General features: G+C 38.5%; 2 protein-coding genes across 3 annotated transcripts in view; one reads left to right on the top strand and one right to left on the bottom strand.

The window, feature by feature from the left end:
* Window positions 1–8811, bottom strand: part of LOC130238983 (inhibitory synaptic factor 2A) — a 99242-nt gene extending 90431 nt beyond the window's left edge. Inside the window, exon 1 of the mRNA XM_056470104.1 lies at window positions 8455–8811. The gene's annotated coding sequence lies outside the window, so the exon portion shown is untranslated. The remainder of the gene's footprint in view (window positions 1–8454) is intronic.
* dock1 (dedicator of cytokinesis 1) overlaps window positions 1–22523 on the top strand; it is a 927369-nt gene that overhangs the window by 676920 nt on the left and 227926 nt on the right. The gene's annotated exons all lie outside the window — the stretch shown is intronic.

Raw genomic sequence — 22523 nt, 5'->3', positions numbered from 1 at the left:
GATTGCACACTAACAACCAGAACACACACACACACTCAAACACACACATTACACTTAAAGGGGAAGTTCAGCCATCAATTTAAATTGATCTCCATGGAGTTGTTTTGATGTTCTGCCACCTTTGATCTCTTTGAGAGCTATGCAAGTAAACATTAAATTAAATTAAATTAAATTAAATTAAATTAAATTAAATTAAATTAAATTAAATTAAATTAAATTAAATTAAATTTCTGTGTGGAGTTTGTATGTTCTCCCCGTGTTGGCGTGGGTTTTGTCCCGGTGCTCCAGTTTCCCCCACAAGCCCAAAGACATGTGGTACAGGTGGATTGGGTAGGCTAAATTGTCTGCCTTGTGTGTTTGTGTATGAGTGTGTATGGATGTTTCCTAGTGATGGTTTGCAGCTGGAAGGGCATCTGCTGAGTAAAACATATGCTGGATAAGTTGGTGGTTCATTCCACTGTGGCTACCCCAGATTAATAAAGGGACTCAGTCGAAAGAAAATTAATGAATGATTAAATTAAATAATTAAATTACATAAAATTAGATTCGATTTCCAATATGAAATGGGAAAAATGAAGTGGAAATGGAAAATGATATGGAAATGGAAATAAACTGAATTAAATTGAGTTTAGATCACCAAAACTAATCTCTGATTTGTCATGCTAAACTATAGGATTTATTGACTTTCATTGATTTTATTTTATTTTTTTTTATCTATGGAAGTCTATATAATTTCTGTTCATAGCTAATACAACCTGTATATTATGTTCATAGTACATCCATCTGTAAATATCACTATAGTTTTTCTATAACTGCACATTATAACTTATACCTGTATCCTGCACTTGCTGCTATTGCACTGCTGGTTAGACCTAAACTGCATTTCGTTGCCTTGTATACATGTGTAATGACAATAGAGTTGAATCTAATCTAATCTAATATTGGTGCTAGTAACCTTCTTTTCCATTCACTGGAACCCTTAAAGGAAAACTTCACCCATAAAATGAAAATATTGGATCACCATTGGGTTGTTTTGGGTGGCACAATGGGTAGCGTTGTCGTCTCACAGCAAGAAGGTCACATTTCTGTGTGGAGTTCGCATGTTCTCCCCGTGTTGGCATGGTTTTCCTCAAGGTGCTCCAGTTTCCCCCACAGTCCAAAGACATGCGCTATAGGTAAATTGGGTAAGCTTAATTGTCTGTAGTGTGTGTCCTAATCCTCCAGGTTGGGGTTTGAGCGTTGGGCTAGCAACCAACCTCGTAAATATGAGATCTTACGAATCTTGTGTGCTTTACAAGTTATCTGCACTAATAGAGCCTCATGAACAAAGACTAAGGTCAGGATTTATTTATAGGTATACTGTAATAGAAGATACTTGCGACCAATTTGTTATTCTTTTGAGTTCCTTTCTAAAGATTTAATGCTGGTTGCTATTCACTATATTTATAAAGACAAACATCAGCAGGACATTAAGAATGTTCCTGCTTTATATCAAGTGCCTTACTGACACTTACAAGTGTCAGTTACTAGGTACTTGCATAAAAAACACGATGTACTTATTGCATTGCACAACATGTATGTTGCTATTGAAGTGGAATACAGGTAAGGTTAGGAGTTTGGTGGTGTGGTTTAGTTTAAGGGTGTGATAAGGTGTAAGAAATGGGTCAACAGTGGAATTACAAATGTAAATACATAATTAAATGTGTAATTACATGCAGATACTTTTTTAAAATACCATTAAAATGTATGTAGATAATACTACCCAATGATTAATTTTAATGTTTAAAGAAAAGTTCACCCCACAATTAAAATTGTCATTTACTCTCCCTTCAATTGGTCCAAACCTGTTTGATCTTCTTTCTTCTGTTCAACACAATAGAAGATGTTTTGAAAAATGTTGTAAGACTTTCATAGTGTTTTTTTTCTATGGATGTCTGTTTGGATGAGGTTTATGTTTTTCTTCAAAAACCTCTTGAGAGAGTAAATTGTGGGTAAGGTTTCAGGTTTTGGGTGAACTATCCTTTTAAAGGTGCTTTATGTAAGTTTTTGACTTTAATAAAGCATAAAAATACCATGATTTGTTTACAGATATTTAAGAAACATGCTCAGTGAACATTCTTGTTTATCTGAAAAACAATGCTGAAGTCAGATATTCTGCTTTGAAAATGTGAGTTACGTGCCGGAATGCCAGTTTAGGCAATTCTATTTCAGCACCCCGGGTTGCTTCTTAAAGCATGCATCCGGGCCAAAAAATGCGACCTCTGGTGGACAGTAGTAGCCACCGAAATGAGACACAGATTCAGAGTTCCACATGAGGTCATTATTATAATAACATAAATATTATGAACGTAAACATTAGGTGTCCTAACAACACGCTATGTGATGAGATTTGCAGTGATCAGCAATTTAGCTGCTTGCACCAGACGAAGCATGATAGAAATTTAAATACAGCCATTCAGAAGACAGATTATTCACTCAATCGTGAAATAGTAAGGATTATAATCTGTTTAATACATATTAAACCTCTTTAACTTCATTAAATGTACATGCTGAATCACTGATATGCTTTATTTTGAGTCACAGCTTTAAAGTTTAATTTCGAACGGTTTATTTTATTTTTAAGATCTGAGGTGAACTATCTGCTGCTGCTTTCAGTAGTATGGCAATAAATGTCATGTGAAATGGCATTCAAACTCACATTATTAGCATTTAACACTGAATAAAGCACATGAGGTGTACTTGAGGTGATCATTGTCAGTTTTCTGTTGTTCACCCGTAAGAAATTAGGACAAAAACTCCTTTTAAGTATGGAAAATATTCCTTCTATCACTTGCCGTTGCTTTTATTTAGAACACAAACTAAAACAGCCTAAATCAGCCTTTAGGCTTGACAGTCAGGCACTAAAGGCTGTTGGTCATCAATCTGGCAACCTGTGCTTGCGTTTGTTTTGAACCAGGTGTGCAATACTTAGTTCGACCACTGGGTGTCAAACTTACACACTGCACCTTTAAGCAAGTGGTGCTCACTGCAGAGCCACTTGGGCAGAGCTGAGCTCCAGCAATGGGGAGCTTGAGCTCCAGCTCCTCCTTCCTTGCACTTCTTCTACGAGTGATATCACTGGGGGTTGGGGTTAGGGGTGGGGTGGGTGTACGCATTAGAACAGCTTATAGGAGGAGGAGCGAGAGCTCAAGCTCCTCCCTGCTGGAGCTCAAGTGGCTCTGCAGCGAGCAGCGTCTCCCTTTAAGGCCACTTAATATAGGCCTAAAGTGAAAAAAAAAGTCAGACAAGGAAAACTTTCATACACAAGTTGACTTATAGGCAACTTTCGGCTTTTTAGTTGATTAAACTTAAATTGAATAAAAAGTTGAGTCAACTAAAAAAAAGTTGCCTTATTTTAATTTTTGCATATATAATTATAATTATAATTATGAAAATTAGTCAGTCTTTTAGCACAGAAAAAAAGTCTTTCATTATTCTGAACATTTCCAGACAGCACATTTATGGGCTGATTTGATGTACAGTCTGAGATTAGAGTCCAGAATTGAGTATGGCATGCACAACCATGCAAATGACGAGCGTTAGCGGACCAAAAAAAAAAAAAAAAAGCAGATTTTACGAGGATCATAATGCATCTTCCTTTCTAAGTGATGTTTCCTGGCAGGAATATCTGCAGTGTGGACTAAGCGTTCTGTCTGAATCCTCTTAAAGCAGCAGATATGTAATGCCGGAGAGGAGATGCTGATGGACTCAAGAGTCTGCTCTGTATTCCAGTCATGTTGTGATCTCTCTTCCTCTCTGCATTTGTACAGTGAGCGATCAGACTCGTAATAAAGCCATTACCACATGAAAGACAACATCTGGCTTCCTGGCGGCGCGTGCTGCTGTTTCTGAGAGCGAGACAGGTGAAAACCGAAGCTCTTTAGGCTCCTCACGACTCGCAGAGTCACGATTCAACTCTGAAGTGATTCTTTCTCTGCGTTACTTTCTCTGCCTACTTCTGTGACCTTCAAGCACATATCGACTGCATGCTTTAGGGTCAGCCATAAATTTGGAAGTGTTCTTGAATTTTGTGGCTTTGTGGGAGAAAGATCAGCCATGCAGCACTTAAATATACACAGTTGAATGCAGAATTATTAGCCCTCCTGTTAAATTTGAATTATTTTATAACCTTTTCCCCAATTCTGGTTAACAGAGATGATTTTTCAACACATTTCTAAACATAATAGTTTTAATAACTCATTTCTAATAACTGATTTCTTTTATATTTGCCGTGATGACAGCATATCACATTTTACTATACATTTTTAAGATACTAGTAGTAATAATTTTGCTCTCAGTTGTGTATTATTCATAAATGTTGTTAAGCTTATTTAGCACTGTGGTTGTTAATGCTACAGTAATGTTTATTCGTTTTGCACAGTATGAGCAGGCATACTTCAACCTCAAGACAGTTGTGTTAAACCGTAATCTGTTAATCAATTTTTTTAATGCTTGTAAATATATTCAAATGTTTATTATTGTCATGACGCAAGTGTTTGTTCATTTATTAAATTGTATAGCAGTAAGTTGATTGATTGCATAAATGTTATCAATAACAATTATTAAAGTTTATGATCAGTATTATTATTATAACTGTTATTATTGTTATTATTATTATTATGATCATTGCTATTATTGTAACTATTATTATTATTATTATTGTTGTTGTTATTGTTAGTAGTAGTAGTAGTCTTAAGCAGGTCGCACACCAAAAGCGCTGCTCAGCGGCACGCCACGCAGCGCCATACATTTCCGAATTCTAACCATAGGTTTCTATCAGAGTACACACACCGGCGCCGCAAGTCAGCGGCTGTCCGCGGAGCCCATCCACGACTCGGGACACTGTTCATTTCTCTGCCATGCCACAGAGCGCCATCTGATTAGTTTCATGTTAAATATCATGCGAATGTGCGCGTCTGGTATGTGATACTTTTAACTGTCATGTGCGCGCCGTGTCGCGGTGCTGAGCGGCGCTTCCGGTGTGCGACCTGCTTTAGTTGCTCTTAGTCATCTTAGTCTTAGTTGTCTTAGTCATTGTCTTAGTCATCATCTTAGTCTTGTCATCTTAGTCTTAGCTGTTGTCGTTACGTTAGTCGTAATCTTAGTCTTAGTCCTCGTCTTAGTCTTGTCTTCTTAGTCTTAGTTGTTGTCTTTACCTTAGTCATCTTCTTAGTCTTAGTCGTCATCTTAGTCTTGTCACCTTAGTCTTAGTTGTTGTCTTTACCTTAGTCGTCATCTTAGTCTTAGTCGTCGTCTTAGTCTTTGTCATCTTAGTCGTTGTCTTTGTCTTAGTCTTGTCATTGTCGTCTTAGTCGTCGTCTTAGTCTTGTCATCTTAGTCGTTGTCTTTGTCTTAGTCTTGTCATTGTCGTCTTAGTCGTCGTCTTAGTCTTGTCATCTTAGTCGTTGTCTTTGTCTTAGTCTTGTCATTGTCGTCTTAGTCTTAGTCTTTGTCTTAGTCATCTTAGTCTTTATCTTAGTCATCATAGTATTAGTCGTTGTCTTTGTCTTAGTCATCTTAGTCTTTATCTTAGTCATCTTAGTCTTTATCTTAGTCATCTTAGTATTAGTCGTTGTCTTTGTCTTAGTCATCTTAGTCTTTATCTTAGTCATCTTAGTCTTTATCTTAGTCATCTTAGTCTTTATCTTAGTCATCTTAGTCTTTATCTTAGTCATCTTAGTCTTAGTCGTTGTCTTTGTCTTAGTCATCTTAGTCTTTATCTTAGTCATCTTAGTCTTTATCTTAGTCATCTTAGTCTTTATCTTAGTCATCTTAGTCTTAGTCGTTGTCTTTGTCTTAGTCTTGTCATTGTCGTCTTAGTCGTTGTCTTTGTCTTAGTCGGCTTAGTCTTTGTCTTAGTCATCTTAGTCTTTGTCTTAGTCATCTTAGTCTTAGTCGGCTTAGTCTTTGTCTTAGTCATCTTAGTCTTTGTCTTAGTCATCTTAGTCTTAGTCGGCTTAGTCTTAGTCGTTGTCTTTGTCTTGGTCATCTTAATCTTAGTCGTTGTCTTTGTCTTACTTGTCGTCATTATAAGCCCTGCTCACACTGTGAGATGTCAGCCATAATTTTGTCATCTGAGACAAATTTGGGAAATCCTACAAGATTCCTGAAATCCTAGGCTAAAATCTGTGATCTTTGATCGTTGGTTTGACATGTTCACAGACAGTCGCTTACTGCCCATTGCGATCAGATTTTTCCTCTGATGAAGTTCTGGCAGTGTGACAACAACTGTGATGAGTGTCAATACAAGAACCAAAAGGAGCTCTGAATTTGATGACGCAATCCGTGCGACAATTCAGATGACCATGGGGAAATGTTTTTATTCTTCCTGGTTTTATTATTGAGATGCATCGTGTGCAAAATTGCTGCTATAGATTGTTTATGTTTGCTGTAAGGAATCATTTCAGAACGTGGGCTAGTGAAAGTGTTACGGGTGGATGACGTCCAACTCCAGGTGTGTTTTCTTTTGTGTTTGGCGTGTCTTTATTGTCGTTCAGTCTGACTTTATGAAAGCTGAGATCTTACAGTGTGACATGGGAGCCATGTTCACGCAGTTTGACATGCTACAATCATTCAGGATTATAAAAAATGCGCAGTGTGAGCCGGCCTTTCGCTGTTGTTTTAGTCGTTGTCTTAAGGCCGGCTCACACTGTGCGATTTTTTTATTTATTTATTTATTTTTATTTTTTTATATAATCCTGACATTTAATAAGTTATAATTTATCTGTAAGGGACTGACCATCAAAACACAGGTCAGTGTGCATTTCTCTCTCTCTCTCTCTCTCTCTGGCATCTGCTTAAGAAGGTATATTTATGATGGGAGTGTGTGTGAGGCAGCAGTGACGCGTCTCAAAGCAGCCAATTGAAAAACAGCTGTGATGCTTTAGGTAAACCTCAGATAAAGTCTCTCACTCTTTCTTCTCCTGCTCAGTTTCTGCACCAGAATGTTCTGTTTGCCTGAGCTGTGTATGTGTGTGTGTGTGTGTGTGTGTTGGTGAGCATTTACCTCACGTTTGTCCGGCAGGTTTGTGTCCTGAGCTCTAACAGGCAGTATTTATCTCTATTAAGCTCTTGTTAGGGGTCTTTCATCAGGCCACTGGAGCCATTGACACATTTAAAGTGATAGTTCAGCCAAAAGCCAAAATCATTTGCTTAACCTTATGCTGCCGTTGACCTCCATGACAATATTTGCTCTTTAGAAACATATTTACACAGCTTTTTTTTTGTACAGTGAATGCATTTGTTGACCACTGATGCTCTTAAAAGTCATTTGCATTATGAGAAATTTTCAGTTTATTATTTTTGACATGAAATTTGATTTTATATATATATAAAATTGCCATTTTCTTATCGTTTTATTATAAAAACTTTTGACATTAAATTTGCTTAATGTATGGTATTTTTGAACAAAAAAGTAAATCTATGGAAAAAAAAACTAAATAATAAATAAATATATATATATATATATATATATATATATATATATATATATATATATATATATATATATAAAATTTGGAAAATATATATTTTGTTTGGAAAAAAATATTTATTATTGTTTTTTATTTATTAATTTTTTTATTAATTTATTTTATTTAATTAATTGATTAATTAATTCATTTATTTATAATTCATTTTTATTTATTTATTTTGATTTGTTTTTTATTTTATTATTTTTATTTATTTATTTTTTTTACTTATTTATTGATTGATTGATTGATTGATTTATTCGTGCCAGATAAGTCATTTAATTTGTTAACTTTTAATAATTAGCGGCCATTGTTTGGGTCACAAACACCTATCAAAACAGGAATAGCCAGATGCAGAGGACTTCATTCATTTTCTTTTCGGCTTAGTCCCTTTATTAATCTGGGGTCGCCACAGCGGAATGAACCGCCAACTTATCCAGCATATGTTTTACGCAGCGGATGTCCTTCCAGCTGCAACCCATCACAGGGAAATGCAGAGGACTTGTATACGATAAGATACGTGCAGCTTGAGCATTTTGCTAAATATCTCCTTTTCGTGCTTCACAGAGAAACTAAAGATTGTGAAAAAACACTCAAATGTACACGTTTCAGGGGACTAGTCATTTAATGTTGTCCCTGATTTAACCTATAGCCTAAAAACACAGTTTCTTAATCCAACAAGTCAACTGTTTTACAGTTCAAGCCAACATAAGCCGTTTCTCTCTCTCTCTCTCTCTCTCTCTCTCGATCTGTGCGTGGGTTGAAATAAAAAGATTATAATAATGCTAAATGAAGCATTGCGCTGGTCGGATGAAATGCCACAGGATCAGATGATCTGCTTCTGATCAGTTTCCTCACTGCAGCAAGTTTCTAGTCAATGTGTCTGTGTTTGCAGCGTGAGGATTGATTTGCAGGAGTTTAAAGGTGATGAAGAGCAGAGACTCACCTCAGACACGGATCAGTGATGATGATGATGATGAAGGTGAGGGAGAGATGCCCAGCACATGTCTTCCCTCTCCGTCCGTCAGGGCTTCAGATCAGAGTCTGCCATGCTGGAAGTTTCTCCGCGTGCGCTCTCAGTCCCCACACATCCAGCGCAAGAGATTCCACTCAGATCTGATCCAAAACACGCTCACACACTCGCGAAGGCAACTCACGCCGTGTGTGTGCTCCCGACCGGCTCCCCCGCAACTCTCACTCGCTCACGCATACACACACACATGCACGCTCACACACACACGCTCGCTCACACACACACGCTCACTCACACACACAGAGCCGACAGGGTGCAGCAAGGTCCAGCGCTCAGCGATGGCATGTGCAAACACCAGACATCCATCCTGAAGCAGACACTCCAACAACTGAGAGACCCGCCAGCCAGCCAGAGAGAGAGAGAGAGAGAGAGAGAGAGAGAGGAGGCGGGGTGGAAGTCAGGAAAGCAGAGAGAGAGAGAGAGAGAGAAGGGAAATGGTCAGGAAAATCCAGCTTTAGGTCATGTGGTGACCTGCTGATTTACATTGTAGCTTTAAGATCTGCATATTTTCTTTCATTCATTCGATCATTCCTGCATTCACACATCCTTTCATTCACACATTGATTCAATCACGCATTCATTCATTCATTCATTCATTCATTCATTCATTCATTCATTCATTCACTCATTCATTCAATCACGCATTCATTCATTCATTCATTCATTCACGCATTCATTCACGGATTCATTCATTCATGCATTCATTCATTCATACATTCATGCATTCATTCATTCACTCACACATTGATGCAATAATTCAATCACCCATTCATTCATTCGCACTTTCATTCATTCGCACATTCATTCATTCACACATTACTTCATTCACACATTCACTCATTCACACATTCACGCATTCATTCATTCATGCATGCATTCATTTACACATTCATTCAATCACGCATTCATTAATTCATTCATTCATTCATGCATTCATTAATTTACTCGCTCATTTATTCATGCATTCATTAATTTACTCGCTCATTCATTCATGCATTCATTAATTTCCACATTTATTTATTCACGGATTCACACATTCATTTATTCACGCCTTTATGCATTCATTCATTCACACATTCATGCATTCATTCCTGCATTCATTCATTAATTCATGCATTCATTTATTCATTCATTCACACATTCATTCATTCACGCATTCATTAACTCATGCATTTATGCATTCGTTCAATCTCGCAATAATTCAGCCACACATTCATTCATTCATTCATTCATTCATTCATTCATGCATTCATTAATTTACTCGCTCATTCATTCATGCATTCATTAATTTCCACATTTATTTATTCACGCATTCACACATTCATTTATTCACGCCTTTATGCATTCATTCATGCATTCATTCATGCATTCATTTATTCATTTATTCATTCATTCACGCATTCATTCATTCACTCATGCATTTATGCCTTTGTTCAATCACGTGTTCTCGCAATAATTCAGTCACGCATTCATTCATTCATTCATTCATTCACACATTCTCGTATTCATTCATTCACACATTCATGGATTCATGAATTCGCATATTCATGCATTCACACATTCATTCATGCATTTGTTGGTTCTTTTCTGAAAGCTGTTCAGTTATTCAATGTATTCACTATTTTGCTCTTGTTTAGTTTAATTAAATTTCCCCTTCTCTCTCTTATTTGCCACTTGCAGCTGGTATTTTGTATGGTTTGCATTTGTTATTCTGACTAATTGTCATTAAATTGTCAGTTAGGGAAAACATTCAAATAATGCTGTTTTTTTATTTTAATTTTGGAAATTTGAAACCTCAACTTTATAGAATAAAAACACACACACACACACACACACACACACACACACACACACACACACACACACACACACACACACACACACACACACATCATAATTAGTAGACCTCCTATGAAATTGTACATTTTTTTAAATTATTCCCAACATGTTGCTTAATGGAGAGATTTTTTTCAACATTATTTGAATAAATAAGTACATAATATTTTACTACTTACAATAGTAGAAACTGTTAATCAGTTTTGAGTGCAGTTTTAAGACTTAACTACAGTACAAAATTCTTTTAATACAGCCAAACTTGAAAAAATAAGACTTTCCACAGAAGAATGTTTTAAGGGAAATATTGTGAAAATTGCCTTGCTCTGTTAAACACCACTTGAGAAATATTTGATAAATAAAAAATTACAGGAGGGCTAATAATTTTGGCTTCAGTACACTACCTGACAAAAGTCTTGTCGCCTATCCAAGTTTTAGGAACAACAAATAATAACTTGACTTCTAGTTGATCATTTGGTATCAGAAGTGGCTTATATGAAAGGCAAAGGCCTCTAGATTACGCTTCTTTGACCAAAATAAAATATAATCATGTCTTGATTTATAATTATTTCATTAGGACAGTAAGGTCTGACTTTGCTTAAACAAAAGTCTTGTCACTGAACAGAAATGATGTACAGTAAAGAATATAAAGTCATGCTGCAGTGGAAACAGAATGAACATTGTGTCTGACTCCATCATGAGCTTGGAGGACTGCATCCATACATCTCTGCAATGACTCAAATCACTGATTAATAAAGTCATCTGGAATGGCAAAGAAAGCCTTCTTGCAGGACTCCCAGAGTTCATCAAGATTCTTTGGATTCATCTCCAATGCCTTCTCCTTCATCTTACCCCAGACATGCTCAATAATGTTCATGTCTTGTGACTGGGCTGGCCAATCCTGGAGCAGCTTGACCCTCTTTGCTTTCAGGGTCTTTGATGTGGAGGCTGAAGTATGAGAAGGAGCGCTATCCTGCTGAAGAATTTGCCCTCTCCTGTGATTTGTAATGTAATGGGCAGCACAAATGTCTTGATACCTCAGGCTGTTGATGTTGTTATACACTCTGCAGATCTCTCGCTCGCCCCATACTGAATGTAACCCCAAACCATGATTTTTCCTTCACCAAACTTGACTGATTTCTGTGAGAATCTTGGGTCCATGCGGGTTCCAGTAGGTCTTCTGCAGTATTTGTGATGATCAGGATGCAGCTCAACAGATGATTCATCAGAAAAATCCTTCTGACACTTTTCCAAATGATCAACTAGAAGCCAAGTTATTATTTGCTGCTCTTACATTTGGGATTGATGGCAAGACTTTTGTCGTGTAGTGTATTATGTATATGCGTGTATATGAACGATTATATACATTATATATTGTTATCCTCTCTGATTGTGCTCTAATGTTGAACACTTGATTCTGATTGGTTGACAAACATTAGACACTGGTTGTCGCTTTAATTGGTAAGCTTTGAGGCAGTTCCAAGCTTTTGTCACGTTTGAAATCCCCATCACCACATTATATCAGATAGACTTGCAGACTCTGGCAGCAGAACAAAAGAGGTTTTTATCAGTCCGCTGGGTAACAAAGTTGTTTCTGATGAAGAACTGGGAGTCGAGAAAGTTTGTGAAATAGATTCAAAGCTGAAGTTTTGTCTGAGTTATTTAAAATTGTCATGAAAGGCTGTAAGTTGTGTCTTTTCCTCCTTTATCGTGCTATCGGTGCAATCTGAGTGAAACGGCTTCTAGAACAAGACGGAAATATAGAGAGGAACTTGGTTTTGTCTTTTGGTGAACTGGTTTGGATGACTGTGGTTTGCTATTGGTAAATCTCAGGTGAGTGACAGGTTAACCCCGCCCTCACTCAGAGAATAAAAGACACTGAAGGGAGAGGGGGAGTTATTTTAAACAGCATTAAAGTGGACCTATTATGCAGAAATCACTTTTATAAGGCGTTTTAACTCAGTTGTGTGGTAGCCGTGTGTGAATATAACCAGCTTCTAAAGGTAAAAATGTTTTAATGTTGTGTTTTATAATCACACTTGTTAAAAACCGTCTGCAGAAACACTTTGATTCACATTCTCCTCCCTTTGTACGTGTCAACAGAGGGTGAAAACCTCGCCCACTAGTGACCATCTCTCCCTTATTAGCATATTACTGTGGTCTTGTTTTTGAATCTGCCACTATGCGGACACAGGCATTTGTAGCTCCGCCCTCTTTTAAAAAGGGGTAAATCTAATTTGAATTCAAAGTGACGGTCACCAAAATTACACAATTAGGATCAAAGCCATAGGGCATACTCACACTATGCTATCCGAACCGTGCCAAGGCCTGTTTCCCGGATCGTTTGAGAAGTGTGAGTGTTCTGAATCAGGCTCAGGCACGGTTCAGTTGGCCGGCCCTTGCCCGATTGGAAGAGGTTTGCCAGAGTGCGGTTCACTTAGGGATTTGGCACGGTACACTTTAGTGTGAGTGCAAAGCGCACCTGAGCCCAAAACTGAAGACGAGACGTGACTTTTAAGGGACTGTTTCATATGTGTTTATTAATCATTCTTACTGTTTAATGAACGCAAACTGTCGTAGATTATTAAATATGCAAACCCCTCACTGCACGACAGATGCACCTTTAGCAAACCTCCTAATTCCTGCAGAACAAAGTCTTTATGATTGATTATGAGTGTCAAAAGTGGCTGATCTGTTCGGCGAAATATTTGACTGTGTCACCGCATCCCAAATGACTCATCGACGCACTCAGCGCATCATCGATGACGTAAGCGTGCTCAGGCGCGAATGCAATGTGAGTGTGGGCTGTCGGGGGAGACGGGAGGGGGGACAGGCTTGCTTTGGCCCAGTTCAAGGCAACTGTACATAGTGTAAGTTCGCCCTAAAAAGCGTCTGTTTCAGAGAGTTATAAAACATTATTTGTGTGGTTTTGAGCTGAAATTCACATACACACTCTAGTAACACTAGAGACTTATTTTACTTGTAAAAAGGGCCTTAATAGGTCCGCTTTAAAAGGGCAAATGAGTTACAAGAGAATGTTGTGCACTGATAAATCATTTGCAGTAAACTGCATTATTCTCTTTAAAATAGTCATATCAGTGGACCCCAGTGAGAATTTTTTTTTTTTGCTCTTCGCAATAGGACTATTTAAAATAAAAAAGTGTGTGTGTATATATGTGTATGTATATATATATGTGTATGTATATATATATATATATATATGTGTATATATATATTTATGTGTATATATATATTTATGTGTATATATACAGTATATATATATATGTATATATATATATATGTATATATATATATTTATGTGTATATATATATATATATATATATATATATATATATATATGTATATATGTATATACACATATATGATATGAACACCATCACCAGATGACTTTAGTATCTCTATTTGATAATAATTCATCATTTTAGATTAAGATGTTTTTTTAGGTGATGGTATCTGCATAAAAATATAATTAATAAAATAAAAACGGGTAAATACAAAAGAGCAATGATAATGAAATAAAACAGTGCTTTATCATTTTTAGACAGAAACTTAATCAAATGTAAAAGTTGTAATTGTAAAATTACAGGAAGACCGGTTAATCAATTTAATATAAAAAAGTGACTAAACCGTTATAATTGATTAAATTATAAAATAAATTATAATATTACAATAATTTAAGATATGAAATTATTAATGAACTTTGCCTAATTATAAAAATAGTCATATCTGCTACACAGCGATTACAGGTTTACCTAAAGTAAATCAATCAGCTTTTCATTGAGCTGTTTTCATTGAATAAATAATTATATGTAATTAATCTTTAAGCTTCAAACATTATAATTTCTTCACAGATGGCTTAAATTCACTCGCAGATCCTGCAATGTGACTATTGAGAATTTGCACGTTAAGATATTGATGATGAAACCATATGTTTTGCAGCCCTACAGTATATACAGTTGATGGCAAAGTTATTAGCCCTACTGTGCAGTATTTCCTATAATAGTTTTTCTTCTGGAGAAAGTTTTATTTGTTTTATTTTGACTAAAATGAAAGCATTTTTTTTCTTTAAAAACAATTTTAAGCTCAATATTAATAGCCCCCTTAAACAGTTTTTCTTTTTTTGTTTGTATATATACAAGGAGTTGCTAATTGCTAATTTAACTAACCTAACATGCCTGATTAACCTAGTTAAGCCTTTAAATGTCACTTTAAACTGAATTCAGGTATTTTGAAAAATATCTAGTCAAATATTATGTGCTGTCATCATGGCAAAGATAAAATAAATCAGTTATTAGAGATGAGTTATTAAAACTATTATGTTTAGAAACCTGTTGAAAAATATCTCTCTGTTAAACAGAAATTGGTGGAAAAAATGTAAAGTACTTAGTTTTAAAGGAGGGCAAATATTTCTGATGTGATCTTTCATTTTAGTTCATTACTAACCTTTCTATGAGCATAATTGGATTATAACGGCAGATCAGTGATAATGCGAAATAGCCGACTGTAACGTCTGCGATTATATAAAATAAAGAAATAAATGCAACAATACCTTAAGAAAGTAGTAAATCCAATGAATCCTTTTTTTCAGTGTATACATGTGTGCTTAACAAAGCAATATAATCACGAAACTACAGCAAATAATGATAGAAGATGCTGATTCGACAAACTCCATGTGGAGGATACGAATGTCAAGCCTGCAGGAGCCCTGTGCAGCATGTGGCCGTACCAGAAGAGAGGACAATAAAATCAATGTGTGCTGCGTCAGCACAATGCATTTTCTTACTAGTAGCCTTTATGAGGGCAGATAAAAAAAATAAGACAAGGGGAAAATATGAGGTAACTGTAAAAGAAATGCTGTGTGGATGAACCAGACTACCTTTGGGAACTCTTAAGGGGCCATGACCCCTCTCCCCCCCCCCCCCCCTACCCTGTATCAGCACAAACCTCTAGTTTGTGAAAAGTCAGGAAAGTGGGTGAGTCCCGCTCTGTTTAGGTGGGAGTGTTGGGGAAGGGAAAGAGGGAAGGGTTTGCATGAAAAGGGGAGTTTTCGGTTCGAGCACTCGCTGATTTTCATAGAGGCAAAACAACACACAGACGCAGGGAAGAAAGACAGTGACTGTTTACATGGACATCTCTAATTAAATTATTTTCCAAATACTTAATTAGTTGACTTCAACTGCAGTTTGGCACTTTCGTTCAGTAACGTTTCATGTATGCCCCCATGACAAACGAGATATTGGATGCGAGGAACTGCTGGAAGAGCGTAGTTTTAATGGAATGTTTGATACCGCATGGCGAATGGGAGAAAAAAAACCTCCGCATTTCTCTGTAACTTAGATGCACTCCGTAGGTAGCGTCAGTAAGCCATGTGTGTATATAGACTATCCTGTCACAAAATGCGCCGGAATACCTACACGACGGTAATAGTTTAATTAAGGTGTTTACACTCGCAGAGCAGCATTTACAGCGGATCTTTCAGTCTATAATATTGTATTGATAATACCGTACTGTACACTTAGTATCTAAATAATTTTGACTAAGGTATGTCTTTAAAACTGAAAGAGTACTGCTCACGACACTAACTTTGCCATCTGAATAAATATAAACAAAGAACGCTAATCACACACTTAGCAAATCTATAGAGACAGGACAATCAACACCAACTGGATCAGTGTCATTTTTAAAAGAAGACGAGCGGCAAATCGGGATTTCACCATTTCCAGATGAGAAAAGCTCTCGGGTAAAAATGTTCCCTACTAACATTTTTATGTTTAGCTGCGCTCATAGCGGGGAAATAAAAACAAAACCTTCATTGCAGCACATTTATAAACACAACACTGACGACCCATATCTCCAAACAATTCTTCTTCCATTTTTTGCAACAACATGGCGTCTCTTTGCCGTCTGAACTCTGTAACAGGTAAAAACCAAGCTATCTTCAAAGTCTTCGAGCTATCATGCATATTAATGAAGTTTCTGACCCTTTAACAGGACAGTTCACCCAAAAAAAAACAAAACCACACACACAAACAAATAGACACACACAGACATACACAAACCAAAAACTCAGACACACAAATACGCACACACATAGAAGGTAAATACAAACAGCATGTTCGGAAATATTGTGGTTGTTACCGATGCATAAAAGCATATGTATTATACACTATAAATCATATATTATAAATGCACAGGAGATATTTTGTTTAATTTAATATTTCACCAACTAAAATTAATAAACGATATAAATGTTGAAAGGCAATATGAGAAAATATATAATAAAACACAAAAAAATTAATTAAATATAGAAACCTTGTTCAGAGAGCTGAGAAAGAGTGGAGTCAGAAGTGCTTCAAGTGTGTGAGAGACGCTGATCACCTTAATTAAGCTAATTTCCACACACATTAAGCAGTTTAACACTGTCAGCTATATTGGTCAGCTATAATATAATTACACTAATCTGTTTACTTACTGGCAGCTTTTCAACCTGATTACTGACACGGCTCAGAGAAAGTAGATCTCACAGAGTTTCATCACCGCTATCAAATGATTAGATGGGATCAAATCAGAAATGCAATTAACTGACAGACTATTTTATGTGTGTGGTAAATAAATAGATGAATGAATGAATGGGTTAAGATTTTTAAGAAGGGGACCAGAGGGTGTGCTCCATCTATAGGGGATCACATTCCTCAGCCTCCTAGGGAAAGTCTATGTCAGGGTACTGGAGGGAGGATCCAGCCGAGGGTTGAACCTAGGATCCAGGAGGAACAATGCGGTTTTTGCCCAGGCCGTGGTACACTGGACCAGCTCTATACCCTCACCAGGGAGCTCAAGGGTTCATGGGAGTATGCCCAACCAGTCTACATGTGTTTTGTAGACTTGGAGAAGGCATTCGACCGTGTCCCACGTGGCATTCTGTGGACGGTGCTCTGGTAGTGTGGGGTCAGAGGCGCTCTGTTAAGGGCTGTTTTGTCCCTGTATGAACAGAGTAGGCGTTTGGTTCGCATTGCCCGCATATGCGATTTGTTTCCAGTGCATGTTGGACTCCGGCAGGGCTGCCCTTTGTTACCAATTCTGTTCATAATGGACAGAATTCTGTTTTTTGGACAGAATTTCAAAGCGCAGCCTTGGGCTGTAGAGGGTCCAGTTCGGGGACCACAGGATCTCATATCTGTTATTTGCAGACAATGTTGTTCTGTTGGCTTCATAGAACATGGACCTTCAGCATGCTCTGGGGCAGTTTGCTGCAGAGTGTGACGCGGCTGGGATGAGAATCAGCACTTCCAAGTTTGAGGCCATGGTGCTCCACCGGATAAAGATTGTTTGCCATCTCCAGGTTGAAGGAAAGTCCTTACCCCAGGTGGAGAAGTTCTTAGAAGAATCCTAAGTCCTAAGAAGTATTTTAGGATTTTGTTCATGGGTGAAGGAAGGATGAAACGTGGGATTGACAGGCGGATTGGTGCAGCGGCCGCAGTAATGCGGATGATGTACCGGTCCGTTGTGGTAAAGAAGGAGCTGAGATGAAAGGCAAAGCTTTAGATTTACCCCTCAATCTACGTTCCTACTCTCACCTATGGTCATGAGCTTTGGGTCATGACCAAAAAGACAAGATCTCGGATACAAGCGGCCAAAATTAGTTTCCTTCAAAGGCTGGCAGGGCGCACCCTTATAGACAGGGTGAGGAGCTCTGAGTAGAGCCCGCTGCTCCTCCACATCGAGCGAAGTCAGCTGAGGTGGCTCAGGCATCTGTTTCAGATGCCTCCTGGACGCCTGCCTAGGGAGGTGTTCCAGGCATATCCCACTGGGAGGAGGCCTCAGCGAAGACCCAGGACATGCTGGAGGGACTATAGGCGTACTCACACTATGTACAGTGGCCTTGAACGGGACAAAGCATGCTTGTCCCCCTCCCGTCTCCCCGACTGCTCGCACTCGCATGGCAATCGGGCCTGAGCACGCTTCCGTCATCGATGATGCGCTGTTCAGAAGCGCTCTCACTCAGCACAGTGGAGATTTCTTTAGTTATACCGTTTTAGTCATTTGAGATGCGGTGACACGTATTCAATTATTTTGCCAAACAGATCAGCCACTTTTGACGCTCATGAACAACCATAAAGTCCTCGTGCTGCAGGAATAGGAGGTTTGCTGAAGGTGCAGCTGTCATGCAGTGAGGGGTTTGTGTCTTTATTAAACTACTACACTTCATTAAACAGTAAGAATGATTAATAAATCCATATGAAACAGTCCCTTAAAAAGTCACGCCACGTCTTCAGTTTTGGGCTCAGGCGCGCTTTGCACTCACACTAAAGTGTACCACGCCAAAGCCCAAGTGAACCGCGCTCTGCCATACCTCTTCCAATCGGGCCAGGGCTGTCCAAGTGAACCATGCCTGAGCTTGATTCAGAGCACTCAAACGATCCAGGAAACGGGCCAGGGCACGATTCGAATAGCATAGTGTGAGTGCGCCTTATGTCTCTTGACTGGCCTGGGAACGCCATGCCTCCAGGAGCTGGAGGAAGTGTCTGGGGAGAGGGAAGTCTGGAGTTTTCTCCTAAGACTGCTGCCCCTGCGACCCGGCCCCAGATAAGCGAACGAAAATGAGATGATGAGATGAAATAAAATGTGTGTCTGCATGTGTGTGCTACAGATGCTGCAGCTCCAGATGTGTGCGTCTCTTCACCATCCGCTCGTCTTCAGTCAGTCAGTCAGTGAGGATTGAGTCTGAGCTCCTGCATCTGTAGCTGACGGAGCCATTATTGAATTAGTGTGATTTAGTTGTAAATGAACACACTCCAGCGCCGTAATAAAAGCGCCTCGACCTCAAGCAAGAACACTGAAGCATTAGATGAGTGAGAGATGTTCAGCCAGCGCACATCCTGTCCTCGCTTTCAACACTTTTATTATTAATACACTCAAATTCTCCCTTTTTACTGTTCATGCTGCTTAATATAATGAAAGTTTCAAGCAGGTTTTTCCTGCTTGATTTTCAGCTTTGGCCAAGAGATCTGCTGTATTAATCGACATTGACATTCACTCTGCAGGTGTTCCATTGACGCAAGTGTTGAAGCCAAAGAGTGGCTGTAAAATGATGTTCGGTGCAGTTTCTGATCTGCAGGTGTTCGATTATCAGCGTCATTTATCATGTGTTTTACTGCTTTATAATTAGGGGTGTCAAAATTAATTGTTTCTTCGGTGCACCGTAATGCAGATGCAGACAAATCGGTATCGGTTCAGTAATAATCATAACCGGTTATTGTGCACTAACGTCATTTATCTCATATGCGCTAGAGGTGGGCGATATGACCTAAAATTAATATCACGGTATTTTTCATCTTTTGAACGGTGACGGTATAATATCACGGTATTACTTTCAATAGCAAATTAATATACATCTCAAGGAAGAACGGACAAAAGAAAGTCTCACTTCTATCACTCTTTAAAATTTTGGTTTGTAAATGCTCAGTCTCGTTATGAGCTGATCTTCATTTCTCAGTGTTTCTGGAATAAAGCAGGCGAGTCAGCCGCACCAATTTATGAGCAGACAGAGCAGGATTCTCATGATGACCACCGGCGCAATTCCGCTCTTTGTTATGAGCCGTAGTTTCAGTGTAAACTTAGTAAAGGTGAGTTTCTTTGGCGATGATGTCTACAGTATTAGACTTTATATTTAGCGGACATTTGCGCTGAACACGCGGTGAATGCAACGCATCGAGATTCGGGCACCTTCTCCGAAAACACTCGATTGATCTCATTTACCTCATGTTATGATCGCTGTCATCTGCGCCATTATTATTATTATAACTTTAGGTGAGGTTTGCAAACCTGTGCACTTTTCACTCTTCAGCCGTTTGCATTTCCTGGAGTAACAAAAGCTCCCTTTTATCTGACAGCGGGAAGCGTTGAGTGATTGACAGCTAATATGAACCAATACAGCGGCAGGGTAGAGCGATTCAGCAAGTTTTTAGAGAAAATCAAATCAGATTGCTCTACAACCATTATATTCAGACACACAAATGCTCCCAAATATAGTATGAGGGCGCATAGATTACATTTCGGGCGCTCATGCGACCAAAATGGTTGCAATTTCGAGCCCTGTAGTATGAGGACAGGTATTCAGACCACAACTGAACGTTTGAAGAAAATTGAATGCCTTATTATTTAGAATTAGCTATTATTGATGTAAATGCAGCCGTTTAAGGTGCATAATTGATTTATTACGGTATTGACGGTATTAGAAAATCCATGTCGTGGCGCAATGTCACACCGGTGATGAATATGACACCTGTGTACCGCCCACCCCTAATATGCGCTATGTCGCAGTAGCTTACTATGGTGAGGGAGGCGAGCGCGAGTATTTACAACGCTCCACCTACTTAAAAACACTGAAACTGTGCACAATTTCACTGCGTGTGTGTTTGCTGGATCAGTCTTTCACTGACACTTACAGCAGAAGCCCCTATTTCACTGCGATTGAGAGAATGAAAGTAAACTCCATTTCTCTCTCTCACCGTGGCCCATCTGACCTGCTGGCGTGACTTTTCCTCTCCGCTCGACAGTTACAGCGATACTTCTGGATACAGACACAAGCGCGGGTCTGCAGAGTTTTCTCCACCATGTCTATCATAGATCGTCGATGCACCGAGATATCGAATTGAATCGAATCAATGGCATGATAATCGTAACCGAACTGAACTGTGAGACCAGTGTAGGTTCACAGCTCCGTTTATAATCTTTGCATATATTAACTGGCTTGCTAATGTTTTTTATTGTTTTAAAAGGGAGTTTTATAATGATTCTGTCTTGATCTGAAGTTGCAAAGTGTCAAGAAAAGACAGTAATTACTTTAAATCAGGGATCTCAAACTCAAATTGCCAGGGGGCCATATCAGTGACTGACAATTCATAGGAAGGCCGTTTTAACATTCAAGCACAAGAAAAAAAGTGGAAACCTGATGTCATTGATGCACTCAGTCATTCTTATAGTATACAATATATATTTTATACTTATAGAGTATAAAAGCTCCTGAAAATACTACAATTTAATAATAGGCATAACAATTTTCCCAATCAGTTCTTAATTAAAAGTTTAACAGACAGCAGAGAAGAGTTTGGGTAACTTTATTGACTTTACTGGCAATTGTTCTTCTCATTATCATTCTTTTTTTGTGAATCTACAATAAAGAGGATGAAAAGTATGTGTATATATTCAGCCAGCAGTGCAATTTTACTAATGCACATCTTTTATACAAATCTTAATATGCATATGAGGAAAATATATTGATTTGAATAGAATATTAGCAAAATGATCATATTTGCACTCACTGACAGTATAGAGTCCCCTTCACTATACTGGGGCATTAGGACCCAAACAGACCTCTGGTTGAGCGCCCCATGCTGGCCTCACTAACACCACTTCCAACAGCAACCTAGTTTTCCCATGTGGTCCCCCATTCAGGTACTGACCAGGCTCAGCTCTGCTTAGCTCCAGTGAGTATGGTTATCATTATTCACTTCTATAGAAAACATAAAAAACAAATCGTACCCTGAACTTTTCATCAATCAAGTCCATGGGATAGTAGTGTCCGTGTAACCCTAACGTAGCTAGTAATATGCTCCATTAATGGTTGCGTGAGTGTTTCCAACTGAAGCACATCCCGTGGAACCCAGATTGATTTGTGTTTAAATGAGCTGGATTTGTGAATGTCTCTCTGAGGAGTTGGTCACTCTTGTGTTGTTGTTCGCTGCTCTTCAGTGTTTGCTTGATTAGTTTGTGCTGTTTTAAGAGAAGGGCTGACCTTGAGGAATCTCTGGAGCTGAAGTCGGGGAAACTCTTCAGCAGCATCTCATTCCTCCTCTCTGACTCTTATTTGATCGACCTCCTTAAGAAAACAGTTTCCATGGCAACGGGCTGAGGAGCACAACACAGATGAAGGCAGAGATGAAGCTCGGAGATGCTGTCTGTGTCTCTGGCTGAATGAATGAGTGAAGGGGAGAGGAGATGAAAAAGTGAAAGAGAGAGGAGGGTGGTAGTGAACGGATGACGGCAAGAGAGAGGAGGAGGGAGTGGATGAATGAGTGAAGAGAGAGAATGAGTAAGTGAAAGAGAGGAGGGAGTGGATGAATGAGTG

The sequence above is a fragment of the Danio aesculapii genome, chromosome 12 (genome assembly GCF_903798145.1).
Source record: "Danio aesculapii chromosome 12, fDanAes4.1, whole genome shotgun sequence".
In the NCBI taxonomy this organism is placed as follows: Eukaryota; Metazoa; Chordata; class Actinopteri; order Cypriniformes; family Danionidae; genus Danio; species Danio aesculapii.
The sequence above is the reverse complement of the archived record's forward strand: the minus strand, read 5'-3'. Positions and strand labels throughout refer to the sequence as shown.